This window comes from Euprymna scolopes, chromosome 1 (assembly GCF_053919585.1).
Source record: "Euprymna scolopes isolate OS-2025 chromosome 1, ASM5391958v1, whole genome shotgun sequence".
Lineage (NCBI taxonomy): Eukaryota > Metazoa > Mollusca > Cephalopoda > Sepiida > Sepiolidae > Euprymna > Euprymna scolopes.
In genome coordinates, this window is record NC_136482.1 from 73,857,347 (window position 1) to 73,879,261 (window position 21,915).

At 38.0% G+C, this 21,915-nt stretch overlaps 1 protein-coding gene across 1 annotated transcript in view; it reads right to left on the minus strand.

Moving 5' to 3' along the window:
• Positions 1–21,915, minus strand: part of LOC145242098 (glutamate receptor 2-like) — a 1,575,989-nt gene that overhangs the window by 335,323 nt on the left and 1,218,751 nt on the right. The window lies entirely within an intron of this gene.

Genomic DNA, 21,915 nt, shown 5'->3' on the forward strand with positions numbered 1-21,915 from the left:
TTCCATCTATAGTCCCCCCCTCGCCAAACTTTCACGAAAAACAGTCGTCGAGCCAAAACAACTATTAATAATTTCCCATACTCTTTATCTGTGCCTAAACCTAAATGCAAATTCATGAACAAAGCTTCTTTCTTAGATCTGCACGCCTGAGGAACTCTCTTCCGATTACCTGTTTTCTAGCTGATTACAATCTGATTGTCGTAAACAAGTTCTTGATGAACCGCCCCCTAAGTAATCCAATTTACAAAATTCCCACTACTTATGTTTAATCACATCATCACATTGATTAATCCTTATCCTCGAGTGGCCTCCGGGCCTTGATCAGTGATGATTTCTGTGTAACAAAAAAGAAAATCAATACACACAAATATATATATATATATATATATATATATATATATATATATATATAGTGGGGAAAATAAGTGTTGGACACATCCCATTATTATTATTAACACATTTTTTATGCAGCGAATGACGCGAAATTTTAACAAGAAATAGTTACTAATTTAACAATAATATTTTTTTCGGCTATTCTCGTTTTTATTATATAATTTTTGTTATGCACTAAAAGGTTCCAATTTCTAAAGTTATTTGTTATTGTTAAATTAGTAACTATTTCTTGTAAAATGTGTTAAATAAAGAATAATGGGATGAGTCCAATACTTATTTTCCCCACTGTACACACACACACACACACACACACACACACACACACACACACACACACACATATATATATGTGTGTGTGTGTATGAGTGTGTATATGTGTGTGTGTGTATGTGTGTGTGTGCGCGTGCGTGTGGTGTGCGTGTACGTTTACGAAAATTGATCCATAGATGAACTAATTAAGTATATATTTTAAAGTTAAAATTGTCGCCTTCATCCCGTATACGAATATGTTGCATCCGAATAAAAAGCACCTGGTGTAGTATCGACATTCCTGTCCTATAGAAGCGAACAAACCAAATAATAACGAAATAGTTATGCTACGTATGGTATTGACCCCTGGAATTATTTTCTTACCGATTTTTTCCCAATTATTTCTTTTTGTATTTTGTATAATGTCGATTTCCTCGTGATGAATCAATTTAAATATTTTGGAGAAAATTATCAGAACGCCAGACAGTTTCCAAATTGAGATGTACAATTCATTCCAACTTTCCTATTCTATGCGTAGAAACTCGGATACCCGGAGTTTTCTGGTAGATATCATTAAAAAGTTTGAGAAAGTTAGCGATGTATTTACATATATATTACAGTCTTGTCAAGAAACTAGGAAGTTGATGTTTAATCAATTCATATTTTTTAAACGAAAAGAAATGTTTATCACTTTTATATTACTCTTAAAATTGGAGAGTATTTCGAGTCATATTTTAATAGTTTTAGAAAGGAAATAAATTCACCGGCATAAAGTGTTTGTGGCTTATATTAATAGATACAAGAAAGCTTTCAGTTGCAGAACTTGTAGTTTGTTATATGAATATAAATTTAATGTTATATTAATTCATGATATGTAATAGATTTATTTTCTATTTGTACTTATGTAAAATAAAGATCGACTTATGGTCGTCATACTCGGGGCAGGTTAAAGGAACCGCTGGAAGACGCCGACCGAAAACTATTTTTTTTTTTACCGAAAACACCCGAAAATGTTAAAAAAAATCTACCAAACATTTAAAGAAAAACATAATTATAATCGAAAACAGTCATGGCAATTTCAATAAAAAAGAAGGTGCAATTTAGGATCTGTGTCGAAATAATGTTATTATTTATAATATCATTAGTAATATAATCAGGATTTTAAATTATTCTGTACTTTAACATAACATTTAATAGTACAAAAGATACCGTCTGCCAATTGCTGACTACTACAATTTCATTGGCTAAGCGTTTTGAACTTTCCGGCGGTTTACGTAATCTGTCCGTAATATGCCAACGATACCATAGTCCAAAATTGTTTGGGGTTGCTATATTTGCAGTATCTTATACAACACTTTGCATGCTTGAAATTTGCGATCTACTCTTTAATACATTTTCAGTAATTCCATTCAGAATACAATTCTCAAGCAATTAATAAGCAAAGATTCGAACTTGGTCAGAATGCTTCTAACACAGCCATCAGTATCAGTAGAACATGCAATAAGAGTCTACGAATTATCTCTTTTAGTTTTTGCTTTTTACTGTCATTCAAGCCTAAACAAATTACATGGTCACTGAGATGTAATATGAATTAAGGTCCATAGTTACGGGCACATCGTATATAAGGTCACATCGTTGAACTTTGACCCCTTAACAGTCAAATTTCTGGCCGAAAACCGATCACAAAGATTTTCCCAAATCTCAGTACCCTGTATATCAAATTTCGAGTCTGTAGACTTAAAATTGAGAGAGTTATTGCGTAGGGAAATGTATACAGACACACACATACACGTTCACTTATATATATATATATATATATATATATATATATATATATATATATATATATATATATACTAGACGTTCCGATCGGCTTTGCTCGGGTCATATGTACTGTTAATAACTTTATGTGCATAAGTATATATATATATATATTAAAAAGTTTGACTCATGTCCAGGTAACCTACATACAAAATTTAAAGTGTTTAGACCTAAAATTGGCGGACGAGTTTAGTAGAGTTTGCAAATGGCAACTCTTTCAACATTGACCTCTTGGCTGCTAAATGTTCTGCCCAAAAACTGATTAAAAAGCTTGCGTGTCTGAATACCCTTCATGTAAAATTTTAAATGTTTAGACCCAAAATGTGCTGGACAGTTTGCTAGAGACCGTAAAGGTCAAATCTTTTGAACTTTGTCCTCTTGGAAGCCAAAATTTCGGAACAAAACCGGTTAAAAAGCTTGTCCCATATCTGAATACACTTTATGTAAAATTTTAAATGTTTAGACGAAGAATTGGCTGAGTAGTTTGACCGGAAAGGTCACATTTAAAAAAACACAAACTTTGACCCCAATTTTGACCCCTTTACATTTATTGTTTTGGGGCTCAAATCGAATTAAAAAGTTTGATCCATGTCCAAGTAACGCCCACCAAAATTTCAAGTGTTTAGACCCAAAATTGACAGTGGAGTTTGGTAGAGTTTTCAAAGGTCCAATCGTTGAATATTGACCCCGTGACAACCAAATCCCTGGCTGAATACCGATCAAAAAGATTTTGCCAAATCTGAATACCCCTTATGTCAAATCTTGAGTCTGTAGACTGAAAATTGAAAGAGTAGTTTTGTAGGGAAATGTACACACACAGACATACACACAGACAGGCAATATTACTTTTATAGATATACTAACATGGATGCCCGGCGTTGCCCGAGTGTTTGGAGGTGTATGCTGAGCAAAAAAAGATCAATTTTTTTAATTTTTACCGAAAGTTTTAGGCAGACATGCAAACATACATACATGCATACCTTTATATATTGGAAACTAAAAATTTTGTACCCAAATCGATGAATGAAAGCTCGCCCTATCTCTGAATACCATTCATGTAAAATTTCAAATGTTTAGACCAAAAATTGTCTGAGTAATTTGAAAGAAACCACAAAGGTCAATTTTTTTAAACTTTGACCCCTTTTTTGACCTCTTAAAATTTAATGTTTTGGACTCAAATAAAATTATTAACTTAGATCCATGTCCACGGAACCTATATCTAAAATTTCAAGGGTTTAGACCCAAAATTCTCGGAGGAGTTTGGTAGAGTTCTCAAAGGTCAAATCGTTTAACTTTGACCCCTTAAAAGCTAAATTTCTGGCCGAAAACCGATCACATAGATGTGTGTGTGTGTGTGTGTGTGTATAATACAATCTCACCTGTCTTTTTAAATGTATATATGTATGTATGTATATATGTATGTATGTATGTATGTCTGCCTAAAACTTTCGACGAAGACGACCAGTTTTCACGAGGTCGATATCGTTTGGAAGGTCGACCGTTCGACGACAAATACCGAAAAATTGGCTAAAAATTTATTCACTCTCAACTTGGCACTTTTCTACAAGGAGGGGTCGCTTTTTTCGCCCATATTTTCGAAAGTCACCCCCGTCCTTCGATTGTCTCGTCTTAATTTAATTAATTTGGCGATTGGCGCAACAGCAAAGACGTCACTTTTTTTTCACATTCTTTTCCTCCTTCGCGGTACGGGTTCGAGCCTGCCTGCCTGCCTACTACCACTTAAAATGTTTTATTTTATATATTTTTTGCTATACACCGACCCTCGAAACACCGGGGCACCCAGACTAGTATATATATATATATATATATATATATATATATATATATATATATATATATATATATGGCAACATCACTGCTTGCCGTGTGAATGTTGTTTATCCAATTACCAAAATGAACGATTTCATTATCGCAAATCAAAATCGGCTGAATGACAGACTTTTATGTAAAAACCTGAAAACATAATTTCACTTGTTTTGCAATTAATTTTCCATTGGTTTCGATTTTATTTACGGATATGTTTCTTTTTAGTGTAAATAAAAAGTATGTTTTGAAAGCGGACAATATATAACATCAAGTTGAAAAAGATAAACCAATTTTGTTATGTAAGTCATTCTAATGATATATGGACTCTCTACACTACGTTAAGTTAAACAAAAACAAATATTTTGTTTAAAATTCTTTTATTGAGCAACCAGAAGACGGGAAAATCACATTTGAATTTATAATAATGGCATGTTAAAATTACTTTTAAATAACTGCATGTTAAAATTACTTTTAAATAACTGCATGTTAAAATTAATTTTAAATAACGGCATGTTAAAATTAATTTTAAATAACGGCATGTTAAAATTAATTTTAAATAAGTGCATGTTAAAATTAATTTTAAATAACGGCATGTTAAAATTAATTTTACATAACGATATGTTAAAATAAATTTTAAATTACGGCATGTTAAAATTAATTTTAAATAACTGCATGTTAAAATTAATTTTACATAACTGCATGTTAAAATTAATTTTAAATAACGGCATGTTAAAATTAATTTTTAATTACGGCATGTTAAAAGTAATTTTAAATAACGGCATGTTAAAATTAATTTTAAATAACAGCATGTTAAAAGTAATTTTAAATAACGGCATGTTAAAATTAATTTTAAATAACGATATATTAAACACACTTTTTATAGATAATCCTAGAATGATATATTTACCATTTTTCAAATAGTATATTTTAAACGTTTTTAAAAATAATCTGATCATCTGTTTCAATTTTGTATTAAATGACTTCAGTTATTTGCATTTTCGTTAAGAAATAAATTTATTTAATAAAATCGTATATCATTTTCTAACATTTTTACGGAGGTATTTTCTTTTTCAAAATTAAACTTAAAAATTAAAAATTTAATGGAAAGTTAGAGCAACAAAGTTTTAATTTTAATCTTAGAATATGTTTCACCATATTTCATAGCAACAAGTTTGACAAAAGGCTAGTTTCTATTTAAAATCGAACTCCTTAGAAAGAAGAAAGAAAAAAGAAAACAAACGTCTAGTTATGGAAATAAAGTAACGGTTTTTTTACCAATTCATTTTAGACGACGGGATTTATTAAACTTACTATTTGCTTATTCCTTCTATTAAACACCTGATATGGCCAAACTTTTGCGCGCTAGATTTTGTATTACAAGCCGAATATATATGTGCAGAATCCACCACGTGCTACAAAATTTAGCAAACAAAAATTGTCCTATTAAACCATATTCAAAGTTTATGAGAACCGAGTAAGCAATAACAAGTTATATAAACCCCAACCCCCGCCATCTCTAATGAATAACATAGCAAGACATTTTTATTTTTTTTATTTTCTTTCTTTGAACTCAGCCTCAATTCTCTGATCTGACGACGTGAGATAATAGCAATAAAAATCCATATTGGCTCAGAAACGATCATACACAAAAATGTTGTTTATGTTTGATTCTTTCTTGAATTTGTTTACAGCGTATCTTTAATCACACACACACACACACACACACACACACACACACACACACACACACACACACACACACACACACACACACACACACACACACACACACACGCACGCACACACAGAGTCCGAATTTATAAGATATTTCTAGAATGTATTGCGAAGGAAGTAGTGCGGAATTTCCACCGGCCATATTTGTATAATATTATTATAGAAAACCAAATTCATTTGAAAACTCGTGCTTTGTAATCTAAACCAACGCCTTAGAACATTGCATATTAAATGAAACTGATGAATGTCATGTAAAATGACAGTGTCAATGTTGTCATTCCTGCAGCATTCATGAAGAAAAACACGATACTCAACCTTCGAAATAATAAAGATCCGACATCATTAAGATGCGTCCATTAAATCTGCTTTTAAAAAAGAAAATCCAAGCAACTATGCTTGACAGGCAGTCAAAACTTATATCGCTTACTTAGGTGTGACCAACCAATCAACATACCATTTAAAACTTAAGCCTGATAAACAAAAAGTAGCTTTTTTCAAAATTCGGTTATTATCTATGTATTACTTCATTTACTGAACTTGTTTTTGTACATGTATGCCACAACATGTCTCCCCTCCAAAGCCCATTGTTATAACCATTGCTATTATTGGAATTTATTTTGCTAGTTTGTGTTTTATTTATTTGTTTACTAATTTCCTGAAAAAAAACAAAAAAACAACAACAACAAAAAAGTTTTCTCCAATGAAAGTCTGGTCTAGCCCTATAATATAGTAGATGTTGTTGCTTGGTAGTATGACTAAATTTTTTTAACTAGTCATACTACATACTACTACTGGCATCAATTGTGATGGATGGCTCTCGTCTGGGTGAGGCCCCGTGTTTTGACAAGCTTCTGGGTTTGACCTTTACTCCTGATCTGAAATGGAACAAGTACATCAAGTCTGTTGCAAAGGCCGCTGGAAAGATGGTGGGATCCTTCTACCGCTCCAGAAGATATCTCACTACTGATGCAATTCTCTATCTATATAAAAGCCAAGTACGTCCAAAGATGGAATACTGTTGCCATATCTGGGCAGGAGCTGCCAAAAACAGCCTATCATGCCTTGACAGAGTACAAAATAGACTTCGTGGTTTAGTGGGGGATGCCCTTTTCTCTACCCTGCAACCTCTCTCCCACAGAAGAGACGTTGCGAGGCTATCCTTGTTTTATCGTTATTTTAATGGCAGGTGCTCGTCTGAACTCCAATCCCTGGTCCCCCCTCGCCAATCTTTCACGAAAAACACCCGTCTAGCTGAATCCACTGTGAAAAATTTCCCCCACTCCATTTCTGTGCCTAAATCAAAACGCGGATTCCATGAACAAAGCTTCTTTCTTAGAATTGCACGTCTGTGGAACTCTGTTCCGTCTGCCTGCTTCCCTCCGGACTACAACTTGGATGTCTTCAAGTCCAATGTTAACAAATTCCTAATGAACCGCCCCCCTAATTTAACACTTCATCAAATCTCCACACCAACGTAATGTACTTGCAATGACCCTTATACTTGAGTGGCTTCCGGGCCTTGATGTGGTGATCACTGTGTACAAAAAAAAAGCAACAGCATCTACCTACTCTATTATCTACGTAAGCGCCGCTATGTGTCGAAGTTTTATGCAAAAGAAGTAGACAATTCCATTCAAATTAAGCCGGGAGTGACACAAGGAATTAACAGCAGACAACCTCCAGAATATACACGCAACTAAATTCTGGCAAACAACATAAAAAGTCCTCTATAATTCAGCTAGTGAGAGGGAACCATAACGTTATTTTCTTCCATAAAAAAGCTTAACTGAACTTATATTAAATACAATTTGCCCCTCAATCCTCGTCTCGAATAGATGATGTTTTTGACAAAGATTGGCGTCTTCCAGCGGTTCCTTTAACCTGCTCTGAGTATGACGACCATAAGTCAATCTTTATTTTGCATAAGTACAAATAGAAAATAAATCTATTACATATCATGAATTAATATAACATTAAATTTATATTCATATAACAAACTACAAGTTCTGCAACTGAAAGCTTCCTTGTATCTATTAATATAAGCCACAAAAACATTTTATGCCGGTGAATTTATTTCCTTTCTAAAACTATTAAAATATGACTCGAAATACTCTCCAATTTTAAGAGTAATCTAAAAGTGAGAAATAGGTGATGTTTCGGACAAAGGCAGAGGAAAATATTGTATACTAGGTTGGTAGACTTTTTGCATGAGCAATCGCTTGAGATGTCGAAGTTTTCCTCTTTTTAATCCAACTCCAACTCTTGTAGCCATGTCACAAATAAGGACGCTGGAGGTAAACGTTTTAACTAAACTGACGTTATCTGCCTGATAGCCAGGGCCCCGAAGCTTGGATTAACCCTTAAGGAGATCGTCCTGTCAGCAGATGTAATGTAGTAGGGTTCCTGTATTACCATTTAATGAATCGATTCATGCAGTAGTTTCTAGTGGGTCTTTTTGATGTCATATTAATGGGTAATATTACGGCATTACCTTATTAAGGTCTGCAAAAAAACTTCTAAATTCGTTGTCTCTTTTTCTTCCTTACTTTATAATCTGCTCTGCTCTAATCAACTCCGCCAACCCCTTTCACGAGAAACCACTATTTCCACTGCTTTCAGCGAAATAGATTTTTCGAGACACCTTTAGGACCGCCACTAACCACTGTAAAAGAGTAATAAAGAACCCACTAGAATCGTCAAATCCAAAGCAGCTGAGGAAAGGTTTTGTTCTCATGAGTTTTGGCGAATAACAAACAGGGTCCTGAACCGAAGCGTTTCCTCTAACCCTACTATCATCAATGAACCTGAGGTAATCTCATGAGCCTTTCAAACTCTTTGCCAAAAACTTTGCAACAAATTTTATCCTATGCGACCAGAGGAGCCTATCACCCGTATTTTCCCCTGTGTCTGAAAACACGTTATGCGACATGCAAGCGTTTCAACGCTTTCAGAACTGCCAGCAACCATTGTAAAAAAGTAATAAAGAACGCAAGAGAGTTGTATGCTCAGCCCCTCAAGTCCAAAGTAGCTGAGTAGCGGCTTGGTTCTCACCAGTTTTGGCAAATAGCAAACAGAATCCTGAACAGAAGCGTGTGCTCTATCACAACTATCATCAATGAACCTGAGGTGATCTCCTCAGCAGCCAAGAACTTTGCAGCTAAGTCTACCCTTTGCGACCAAGGCCGCCAACCCCCAATATTTCCTCCTGCATCAGAAAACACACTCTGTGATACACAAATATCTGTACGTGATGTTGCCAAGCTAATCAAAAACCTTGTTTCCAGTAAAGAAACTGGCCCTGACGGTATTCCAATTATAGTACTCAAAAAACTTCAACCAGAACTAGCGCTCATACTTACAAAACTGTTTAAACGTTGTCTTAAGGAGAATTGCTTCCCATCACACTGGAAAATTTCATCAATATGCCCCGTATGTAAGCATTTAGGTGATCGCTCATCCCCCTCTCAGTACAGGCCAATGTCTCTTGTGTGTCATGAGTAAGTTACTGGAATCTGTGTTAAATAGAGAAGTAATCAACCATCTCAGCAAAAATAAACTTCTTAGTGACACACACTATGGTTTTTGTTCTGCTAGATCTATAGCAGATGTGCTTACAGTTATATCTCATAGGATTAGCAAATCTCTCGATGGAAGTTCCTTTTCTAAGGCAATTTCTCTTGACATATCAAAGGCTTTTGAGAGGGCATGGCATAAATGTTTACTTCACAAGTTCTCAAGCTATAGTATAGCTGGAAATGTTTTCTCAATTATTAAATCATTTCTCTCTGATAGGTTCATAATAGTAGTAGTTCCTATTTACAATGCCTCCCCACGGGACAGAGTTAGACACTAGTGTCGTTTTTTAATGTGGAGAAAAGGAACAAAAATAAAAATTGTTTCAGTCGTGAAGGATTTCTCCTCCACTGATAGAGAACAAGAAATTGAAGTGCAGTATCTACACTGTGATCTTTGTATTTATTTGCTTCTCCACGTAGCAAATTAGGCACAAGGCCGTTTTTTTATTGTGGAGATGGAGGGAAGGGGGTAGGGAAGGGGGGCACCAGCTCCCGAGAGGTGGGAAATGAGAGCTGGATTAGAAACTGTTGGCATGAAGGGTTGCCCCTTCAGTGACCAAGTTTAGATATGTGTTTTTTTTTATTTATTTGCTTCCCCACTGAGCAAATTAGGCAGGAGGCCGTTTTTAATGTGGAGATAGGGGGAAGGGGGAGGGAAAGGGGATCCAGCTCCCGAGGGGTGGAAAGTGGGAGCTGGATTAGAAACTGTTGGTATGAAGGGTTGCCCCTTCAGTGACCAAGTTTAGATATGTGGGGTTACCCCCACATATGGTCTTTGCTAGTCATAGCTTGTCTTTGCTAGTCTTAGCTTTGCAGCATCTGCCGGAACAGATGGTATTTATTTGCTCCCCCACCGAGCAAATTAGGCACAAGGCCAATTTTTAATGTGAGGAGTGAAGGGAAAAAGGGGACCAGCTCCCGAGAGGTGGGAAATGGGAGCTGGTTAAAGGTCAGGCATGTGGGGTTGCCCCAACACCTGGTCTTTGCTAGTCATAGCTTGCAGCATCTGCCGGAACAGATGGTATTTATTTGCTCCCCCACCGAGCAAATTAGGCACAAGGCCGATTTTTAATGTGAGGAGTGAAGGGAGGGGGAAGAGAGAAAGGGGACCAGCTCCCGAGAGGTGGGAAATGGGAGCTGGTTAAAGGTCAGGCATGTGGGGTTGCCCCCACATCTGGTCTTTGCTAGTCATAGCTAGTCCTAGCTAGTCATAGCTTGCAGTATCTGCCGGAACAGATGGTATTTATTTGCTCCCCCACCGAGCAAATTAGGCACAAGGCCGATTTTTAATGTGAAGAGTGAAGGGAGGGGGAAGAGAAAAAGGGGACCAGCTCCCGAGAGGTGGGAAATGGGAGCTGGTTTAAGGTCAGACATGTGGGGTTTCCCCCACATCTGGTCTTTGCTAGTCATAGCTAGTCATAGCTTGCAGTATCTGCCGGAACAGATGGTATTTATTTGCTCCCCCACCGAGCAAATTAGGCACAAGGCCGGTTTTTAATGTGAGGAGTGAAGGGAGGGGGAAGGGAAAAAGGGGACCAGCTCCCGAGAGGTGGGAAATGGGAGCTGGTTAAAAGTCAGGCATGTGGGGTTGCCCCCACATCTGATCTTTGCTAGTCATAGCTAGTCATAGCTTGCAGTATCTGCCGGAACAGATGGTATTTATTTGCTCCCCCACCGAGCAAATTAGGCACAAGGCCAATTTTTAATGTGAGGAGTGAAGGGAGGGGGAAGGAAAAAAGGATACCAGCTCCCGAGAGGTGGGAAATGGGAGCTGGTTAAAGGTCGGGCATGTGGGGTTGCCCCCACATCTGGTCTTTGCTAGTCATAGCTAGTCATAGCTAGTCATAGCTTGCAGTATCTGCCGGAACAGATGGTATTTATTTGCTCCCCCACCGAGCAAATTAGGCACAAGGCCGATTTTTAATGTGAGGAGTGAAGGGGAAATGGGGACCAGCTCCCCGGGGAGTAGGGGAGCTGGATAGTGACAATTGGTATAAAGGGTTGCCCCTACATTGACCAAGGTCTTATATGTGGGGTCGCCCCCACATATGGTCTTTGCTTGCAGTATCTGCCGGAACAGATGGTATTTATTTGCTCCCCCACTGAGCAAATTAGGCACAAGGCCGATTTTTAATGTGAGGAGTGAAGGGAAAAGGGGACCAACTCCCCGGGGAGTAGGGGAGTTGGATAATGACAATTGGTATGAAGGGTTTCCCCTACATTGACCAAGGTCTTATATGTGGGGTCGCCCCCACATATGGTCTTTGCTTGCAGTATCTGCCGGAACAGATGGTATTTATTTGCTCCCCCACCGAGCAAATTAGGCACAAGACCAATTTTTAATGTGAGGAGTGAAGGGAGGGGGAAGGGAAAAGGGGACCAGCTCCCGAGAGGTGGAAAATGGGAGCTGGTTAAAGGTCAGGCATGTGGGGTTGCCCCCACATCTGGTCTTTGCTAGTCAAAGCTTGCAGCATCTACCGGAACAGATGGTATTTATGTGCCCCCCCCCCCCACTGAGCAAATTAGGCACAAGGCCGTTTTTAATGTGAGGTAAAAACCAGCTCCCCTAAAAGTAGGCAAAAAACTCTGGTTACCAAAAATAATAATTGTCCCAGTATAGAGGGTTTCCCCTCCATTGACTGGTACAAATTATCTTAAGTGCAGCATCTGCCGGAACAGATGGTATTTATTTGCTCCCCCACAGAGCAAATTAGGCACAAGGCCGATTTTTAATGTGAGGAGTGAAGGGGAAATGGGGACCAACTCCCCGGGGAGTAGGGGAGTTGGATAGTGACAATTGGTATGAAGGGTTGCCCCTACATTGACCATGGTCTTATATGTGAGGTTGCCCACACATATGGTCTTTGCTTGCAGTATCTGCCGGAACAGATGGTATTTATTTGCTCCCCCACCGAGCAAATTAGGCACAAGGCCGATTTTTAATGTGAGGAGTGAAGGGAGGGCGAAGGGAAAAAGGGGACCAGCTCCCGAGAGGTGGGAAATGGGAGCTGGTTAAAAGTCAGGCATGTGGGGTTGCCCCCACATCTGGTCTTTGCTTGCAGTATCTGCCGGAACAGATACTACACTTTGATGGTATTTATTTGCTCCCCCACTGAGCAAATTAGGCACAAGGCCGTTTTTAATGTGAGGTAAAAACCAGCCCCCCTAAAAGTAGACAAAAAGGGGGCACTCTGGTTACCAAAAATAATAATTGTCCCAGTGTAGAGGGTTTCCCCTCCATTGACTGGTACAAATTATCTTAAGTGCAGCATCTGCCGGAACAGATGGTATTTATTTGCTCCCCCACTGAGCAAATTAGGCACAAGGCCGTTTTTAATGTGAGGTAAAAACCAGCTCCCCTAAAAGTAGGCAAAAAGGGGGCACTCCGGTTACCAAAAATAATAATTGCCCCAGTATAGAGGGTTTCCCCTCCATTGACTGGTACAAATTATCTTAAGTGCAGCATCTGCCGGAACAGATGGTATTTATTTGCTCCCCCACCGAGCCAATTAGGCACAAGGCCGATTTTTAATGTGAGGAGTGACGGGAGGGGGAAGGGAAAAGGGGACCAGCTCCCGAGAGGTGGGAAATGGGAGCTGGTTAAAGGTCAGGCATGTGGGGTTGCCCGCACATCTGGTCTTTGCTAGTCATAGCTAGTCATAGCTTGCAGTATCTGCCGGAACAGATGGTATTTATTTGCTCCCCCACTGAGCAAATTAGGCACAAGGCCGTTTTTAATGTGAGGTAAAAACCAGCTCCCCTAAAAGTAGGCAAAAAGGGGGCACTCTGGTTACCAAAAATAATAATTGTTCCAGTATAGAGGGTCTCCCCTCCATTGACTGGTACAAATTATCTTAAGTGCAGCATCTGAAGAACAGATGGGATTTATTTGCTCCCCCACTGAGCAAATTAGGCACAAGGCCGTTTTTAATGTGAGGTAAAAACCAGCTCCCCCAAAAGTAGGCAAAAAGGGGGCACTCTGGTTTCCAAAAATAACAATTGTCCCAGTATAGAGGGTTTCCCCTCCATTGACTGGTACAAATTATCTTAAGTGCAGCATCTGCCGGAATAGATGGTATTTATTTGCTCCCCCACCGAGCAAATTAGGCACAAGGCCGTTTTTAATGTGAGGTAAAAACCAGCTCCCCTAAAAGTAGGCAAAAAGGGGGCACTCTGGTTACCAAAAATAATAATTGTCCCAGTATAGAGGGTTTCCCCTCCATTGACTGGCACAAACCATCTTAAGTGCAGCATCTGCCGGAACAGATGGTGTTTATTTGCTCCCCCACTGAGCAAATTAGGCACAAGGCCGTTTTTAATGTGAGGTAAAAACCAGCTCCCCTAAAAGTAGGCAATAAGGGGGCACTCTGGTTACCAAAAATAATAATTGTCCCAGTATAGAGGGTTTCCCCTCCATTGACTGGCACAAACCATCTTAAGTGCAGCATCTGCCGTAACAGATGGTGTGTATTTGCTCCCCCACTGAGCAAATTAGGCACAAGGCCGTTTTTAATGTGAGGTAAAAACCAGCTCCCCTAAAAGTAGGCAAAAAGGGGGCACTCTGGTTACCAAAAATAATAATTGTCCCAGTATAGAGGGTCTCCCCTCCATTGACTGGTACAAACTATCTTAAGTGCAGCATCTGCCGGAACAGATGGTATTTATTTGCTTCCTCCACTGAGCAAATTAGGCACAAGGCCGTTTTTAATGTGAGGTAAAAACCAGCTCCCCTAAAAGTAGGCAAAAAGGGGGCACCCTGGTTACCAAAAATAATAATTGTCCCAGTATAGAGGGTTTCCCCTCCATTGACTGGTACAAATCATCTTAAGTGTAGTATCTGCCGGAACAGATGGTATTTATTTGCTCCCCCACCGAGCAAATTAGGCACAAGGCCGATTTTTAATGTGAAGAGTGAAGGGAGGGGGAAGGGAAAAATGGGACCAGCTCCCGAGAGGTGGGAAATTGGAGCTGGTTAATGGTCAGGCATGTGGGGTTGCCCCCACATCTGGTCTTTGCTAGTCATAGCTAGTCATAGCTTGCAGTATCTGCCGGAACAGATGGTATTTATTTGCTCCCCCACCGAGCAAATTAGGCACAAGGCCGATTTTTAATGTGAGGAGTGAAGGGAGGGGGAAGGGAAAAAGGGGACCAGCTCCCGAGAGGTGGGAAATGGGAGCTGGTTAAAGGTCAGGCATGTGGGGTTGCCCCCACATCTGGTCTTTGCTAGTCATAGCTAGTCATAGCTTGCAGTATCTGCCGGAACAGATAGTATTTATATGCTCCCCCACCGAGAAAATTAGGCACAAGGCCGATTTTTAATGTGAGGAGTGAAGGGAGGGGGAAGGGAAAAAGGGGACCAGCTCCCGAGAGGTGGGAAATGGGAGCTGGTTAATGGTCAGGCATGTGGAGTTGCCCCCACATCTGGTCTTTGCTAGTCGTAGCTTGCAGCATCTGCCGGAACAGATGGTATTTATTTGCTCCCCCACTGAGCAAATTAGGCACAAGGCCGTTTTTAATGTAAGGTAAAAACCAGCTCCCCTAAAAGTAGGCAAAAAGGGGGCACTCTGGTTACCAAAAATAATAATTGTCCCAGTATAGAGGGTTTCCCCTCCATTGACTGGTACAAATTATCTTAAGTGCAGCATCTGCCGGAACAGATGGTATTTATTTGCTCCCCCACAGAGCAAATTAGGCACAAGGCCGATTTTTAATGTGAGGAGTGAAGGGGAAATGGGGACCAACTCCCCGGGGAGTAGGGGAGTTGGATAGTGACAATTGGTATGAAGGGTTGCCCCTACATTGACCATGGTCTTATATGTGAGGTTGCCCACACATATGGTCTTTGCTTGCAGTATCTGCCGGAACAGATGGTATTTATTTGCTCCCCCACCGAGCAAATTAGGCACAAGGCCGATTTTTAATGTGAGGAGTGAAGGGAGGGCGAAGGGAAAAAGGGGACCAGCTCCCGAGAGGTGGGAAATGGGAGCTGGTTAAAAGTCAGGCATGTGGGGTTGCCCCCACATCTGGTCTTTGCTTGCAGTATTTGCCGGAACAGATACTACACTTTGATGGTATTTATTTGCTCCCCCACTGAGCAAATTAGGCACAAGGCCGTTTTTAATGTGAGGTAAAAACCAGCTCCCCTAAAAGTAGACAAAAAGGGGGCACTCTGGTTACCAAAAATAATAATTGCCCCAGTATAGAGGGTTTCCCCTCCATTGACTGGTACAAATTATCTTAAGTGCAGCATCTGCCGGAACAGATGGTATTTATTTGCTCCCCCACTGAGCAAATTAGGCACAAGGCCGTTTTTAATGTGCGGTAAAAACCAGCTCCCCTAAAAGTAGGCAAAAAGGGGGCACTCCGGTTACCAAAAATAATAATTGCCCCAGTATAGAGGGTTTCCCCTCCATTGACTGGTACAAATTATCTTAAGTGCAGCATCTGCCGGAACAGATGGTATTTATTTGCTCCCCCACCGAGCAAATTAGGCACAAGGCCGATTTTTAATGTGAGGAGTGACGGGAGGGGGAAGGGAAAAGGGGACCAGCTCCCGAGAGTTGGGAAATGGGAGCTGGTTAAAGGTCAGGCATGTGGGGTTGCCCCCACATCTGGTCTTTGCTAGTCATAGCTAGTCATAGCTTGCAGTATCTGCCGGAACAGATGGTATTTATTTGCTCCCCCACTAAGCAAATTAGGCACAAGGCCGTTTTTAATGTGAGGTAAAAACCAGCTCCCCTAAAAGTAGGCAAAAAGGGGGCACTCTGGTTACCAAAAATAATAATTGTTCCAGTATAAGGGGTCTCCCCTCCATTGACTGGTACAAATTATCTTAAGTGCAGCATCTGAAGAACAGATGGTATTTATTTGCTCCCCCACTGAGCAAATTAGGCACAAGGCCGTTTTTAATGTGAGGTAAAAACCAGCTCCAAAATTTTCTTCACTTTCTATTGGTGCCTAAAGATAAACGTGGATTCCATAAACAAGATGCTTTCCTAGAACTGCGCACTTGTGAAACCCTGTTACGCTGGTCTGCTTTCCAGCTTACAATATTGTCGTTTTCAAGTCCAACGTAACAAGTACTCATGCAACTGTCATCTTAAATATACTAACTGTACCAAAGTTATTGATGATTACTGCGCTATTGCACCAATGACTAGCGTACATACATTATCCCTTATCCTCGTGTAACCTCCTGGCCTTGATATGTGTCGCTCCTTCTGTAAAAAAAAAAAACAAAAATAACAACAAACATTCGTCTATCTACAATTCCCTCACTTCTGTGCTTCAAACTAAACAAAAATTCCATGAGCAAAGTTTCTTTCCTAAAACTGTCTGCGAAACACAATACTGCGGAACTGCTTTCTAGCTGACTATTACATATTCGTTTTCCAATCTAATATAAATAAGTTCTTGTTGAGCCGCTTTCTTATATAATCAAACCCTATCCAAATTCCACCATTACTGATCATCAATGTTGTTTTACTGGCCACTTGTCACTCATTACCTATTCTCCTCAAATGGCTTTTGGACGTTGATAAGAGGTGACCCCCTAGCAAACCAAGAACAAAAATAAACAACAAATCACGCGAAAATGCTATTTCAAACTTAAAAATGAGTACATGGTGTGATATTCCCATTCTGCAGACATTCAAGAAATGGTCTAGGGAATATCAAATCCATATGCGACCTTAACTACGCAGGAGAGATGAGGTACAGTGTCTAGTATTTCGAATTTACTACTTACTAATATTGACGTTCTAAACTGACGATCTATATATGAATGAGAATGCTTTGTGTAAAGCCTAACAGAGTAATAAAAATGAAATATTATTTTCGTTGGTCTGCCATGCTTAAGTTTGAAATATCAAAGTTAAAAATGACAGACAAAAAAAAAATTATCTTTTCAATTAAGCGTTATTGATAACTTACGCATGACAGACAAACAAAACGTATATATCAAACTTAAGCGTGACAGACCAGCTAAACTGTCATTTAAAAGTTAAGCATAACAGATCATAAAAAATAATATTTCCGACTAAAACATTAGAGATCAAGGAAAATAAGTCAAACTTAAGCATGACAAATAACAAAAATATTTCGAAATTAAGCGTTGCAGAATAAGGAAAATTATATTTCAAACTTAAGTGTGACGGAACACCAAAAATGTTTTATAATAAAGTATGTCAAACAAACGATAATAAAATTTCTAACAAGGTGGGGGTCATAACAATGAAAAAAGTTTCAAGTATGACAAACCGACAGAGATTCTGATAAAATAGACGCATCTCAGATAAGATGCGTTCATTCATTCTGCAGGTTCAGCAGTGGTTATCTATTTCAAGAAAGTAAAGTGTGACAGATCAAGCTACCTATTGAATTCCAAGCCCTAAACCAACAGACGAATACTATCATAGACACACAAGGTCGCATCTAAACGCTTTTCTAAACCTTTGAAATAATAAACTGCGAAAAATAGAAAGAAATCACAACGACTGCGACATATGGTGGCCAACATGGCGCAGACGAAGAGTTACAAATCATCAAAATGAATTGCCTTAAATAGCATGATATAATAAACGGCAAAAAATCTAGAACGAGGTTGCCGCCGCGGCGGAGAAACAAATTTAGTTATCAATACCGAAATAGTACGAAACAAGCAAGTTGGATGACGACGACGTCAACATCTACACAAATTAGTTCTGATTGATATAGTTTATGTCTGGGAGCAAATATAGACACGAATGAAATTAGAAATCTTAAGGGCATTAACGTCATTGCAAAAGAACACCACCTCCGCCCTCTCACAAAAGAAAAAATACAACTAAAATAATATTAACAAATGTTTTACGAAGAAGTGATGTCCGTACAGTACGAAAGTATACAAATATCTATCCGTTATAACGTTATCACGCATATATAGGTGGTTAATTCACCGGATGTGACGTCATACGACTAGAGCTAAATATATTATTCATTCTGATTGATAAGTACAATATTAAGAAATTCAAATAGAATATAGAGCATTAAAAATAACATATTTAAACATGTTATTTCAATTTTATAAATAATTTATATTTAATGTTCAATATTCATTGCCAGTTCACGTATTAAATAAAATGCATAAGTCAATAAACAATAAACTAGTCACACGCCTAGGTTATATGAATAGACTTAACCGAAACAATGATATGAGGCATCATTGAAAAATAGCGGATACAATAATAATACAATAGCAATAATTATAAAAATGGAAGAAAACGAAATGCAATTTGGTTAAATCCACCATATAATAACAAATTGAAAATACGGCTTCCAAAAGCAATGCCTCTTATTCTTTTATTCTGCCTTAATGGATCGGAAAGGATTGAAAATTGCATTGTTATGATGACAGCACTTATGCATTCATGACCTGAAAGTTCCATCAATCTGTTGCAGATATTGCCGTGTGAGACTCTAAGAAAGCAACCGTGTCATGGACGTGTAGAGATGCGTCATTGAATTCCTGATGAAGCTAGTGAGTATGTAGAACAATTATGAAGCACAGCAAGCGGTTGTTTAAATAGTACCTCTCCCGTCTTCATAGCTCTTCAATTTTTTGAGTTCAAAAATAATCTTTACATTTAAAATGACTTTCGTAAATATCTATCTAAGCTACCTAAAATTATTAATAGAAGTAATTCTAACTCAGTTATTGTTGTATGGAAAATATGCATACGACGATGCACAAGCACAGCAACAAGATTGTTAGCAATAAGAATAATAATGATAATAATAATTGTGATAATAAAATAGTATGTAAAATGATATTAACAATTTAAGCAATTGCAGAATTACGAAGATATGTCTATTTATTAATAAATATCTAACACTTTATACGATATACAAAAAACATGAACCCATTATTAATAATGAAGTATATGTAAAAACTGCAAGGAACCATTAGAATGTAGATATAGTTACATAAAATGGATAAAATGAAAAATATAAAAAATACTATAATATATACTAAATATATATATATATATATATATATATATATATATATATATAAACAAAAGTAACATTAACTAATTGGGAAAATAGCATCTTATTGGAATATAAAAGGCGGAAAACTATAAATTTAGACGAAAGATAAAATAATAAAGACAAGACAACTAGCAGGACATGTAGAATTCCACGGAAGGAACAATATATTTAATAAACAAATATTTTTCTGGATAGCGCAAGAATTTTTTTACAGTAAAAACTAATAATATGCAGCGGTCATAATATTATCAAAATATTTTAATTTGTATTTTAAATATAGAACTTATCCAAATGAGAATAATGAATAAGTACTAATAAATACGCAGAAAATAATATTGTGTTACATAGTTCAATGCAACTAATAAAATCATATTGTAAGAAATAATCTTTAATTTACTCCTTCAGTCCAGCACCTCTTGGAAGACAATGTTTTTTTTTTGTTCTGTTTCTTTCAAAAGTTTCCATTTTTACGTAACATTTTGCTGACTTCTTTCTTGGGTGAGGAACCGCTGCACGTCGAAATTACTACAAGTTTCTTTCCTCACACCATTACAACAATGATTATGTACAATGATATCCGAAAACGTGGCTATATCAAAGAGAGGTCACGTTCATATTCTTGTCCATGATTACCAAATTGATGTTTTAAAAACCCAAATTTTGTGACTTTAGCCGTTTTAACGCAGTTTGGCCTTATTTTATGGTCTTTTTCCAAGCATAATGTACGGACTAAGAAAAGAACAAAATATTATATAAAACATAGAGAAAAATAAGATTTCTGATACCGTAATTAACTTTAAATTGTCCCTATGAATGGAACACAAATGAATCTAACTTTTTGCTTGTAACGATTAAAATTTTCAAGAAATTATATCGTCATTAATTAGACCGAAGTGTTTCTGATCTAATAAGTCCCATACTTTCTACAGGCTCTAGCACTGTCCCATCGCCACAATGTTACATTCCTGTGCTTATTGTATTTCAACGGAATGTTCCCCGACGATTTGCCTCAAATTGTGCCCCCCAACGTAAATATGCCAAGAAGCAAAGTTGCACCCATTCACTGTAGAGGTCTCTAAGATGTCGGAAGATAGATTCATTCTAAGAATCATTTACCTTTGGAATTCCCTCCCTGTCCGCTGTTTCCCTGAGACAGAAAGAGAAAAGAATGAGAAAGAAGAAAAGAAAGATAGAAAATGAAAGAGAGAGAAAGAAAAAGGAGAGACGGAAAGAGAGAGAGAATGGAAGGAGACAATCGGCTAGCAGGAGAGGGAGACTGGAAGGAGAGAAATAGACAGAGAAGGAAATAATAAGAGTGAAGGAATTAAAGTAGGAGAGAAGGAAAGAAATAGAGAGAGAAGAGAAGAAATGGAGAAAGAAATACAGAAAGAAACAAAGAGAAATAGAGAGAGAAGGAAAGAGAGGGAGGAGAAAAAAGAGAAAAAAGAAAAGGGAGAGAGAAGAAAAGAGAGAAATAGAAATGTAGAAATAGATAAGGAAAAGGAGAGAAGGAAAAAGAGAGAAAGAGAAGGAAAGAGAGACGGAGAGACCTGAACATCTCTCTCTTTCTCTCTCTCTCTCTTTCTCTCTCTCTCTATATATATATATATATATAAAATGAACGTGTATGTGTGTGTGTATGTGTCTGTCTGTCTGTGTGCCTGTGTACATTTCTCTACACAATGACTCCGTCAATTTTTAGTCTAGAGACTCGAAATTTGATATACAGGGTATTCAGATTTGGGAAAATCTATGTGATCGATTTTGGGCAAGAAATTTTGCTATTAAGGGGTCAAAGTTCAACGATTTGACCTTAGAGAACTCTACCATACTCCTCTAACAATTTGGGGTCTAAACACTTAAAATTTTAGATATACTTTTCTTGGACATGGAGCTAACTTAACTTGATTTGGGCCCAAATCAATAAATGTTAAGGGGTCATATAGGGGTCAAATTAAAAAAAAATTGACCGTTTTTTTTTTTTTTTTTTGCTCAGCATACACCTCCAAACACCCGGGCAACTCAGGCCACCCATGCTAGTATATCTGTAAAAGTGATCATGTCTGTGTGTCTGTCTGTCTGTGTATATACTAGCATGGGTGCCCGAGTGTTTCGAGGATGGGTGTATAGCAAAAATAAAACATTTTAAGTGGTAGTAGGCAGGCAGGCTCGAACCCGTACCGCGAAGGAAGAAAATAATGTGAAAAAAAAACGTGACGTCTTTGCTGTTGTGCCCATCGCCAGACGGGGACGTAGGTTTAAATCAAGACTAGACAATCGAAAGACG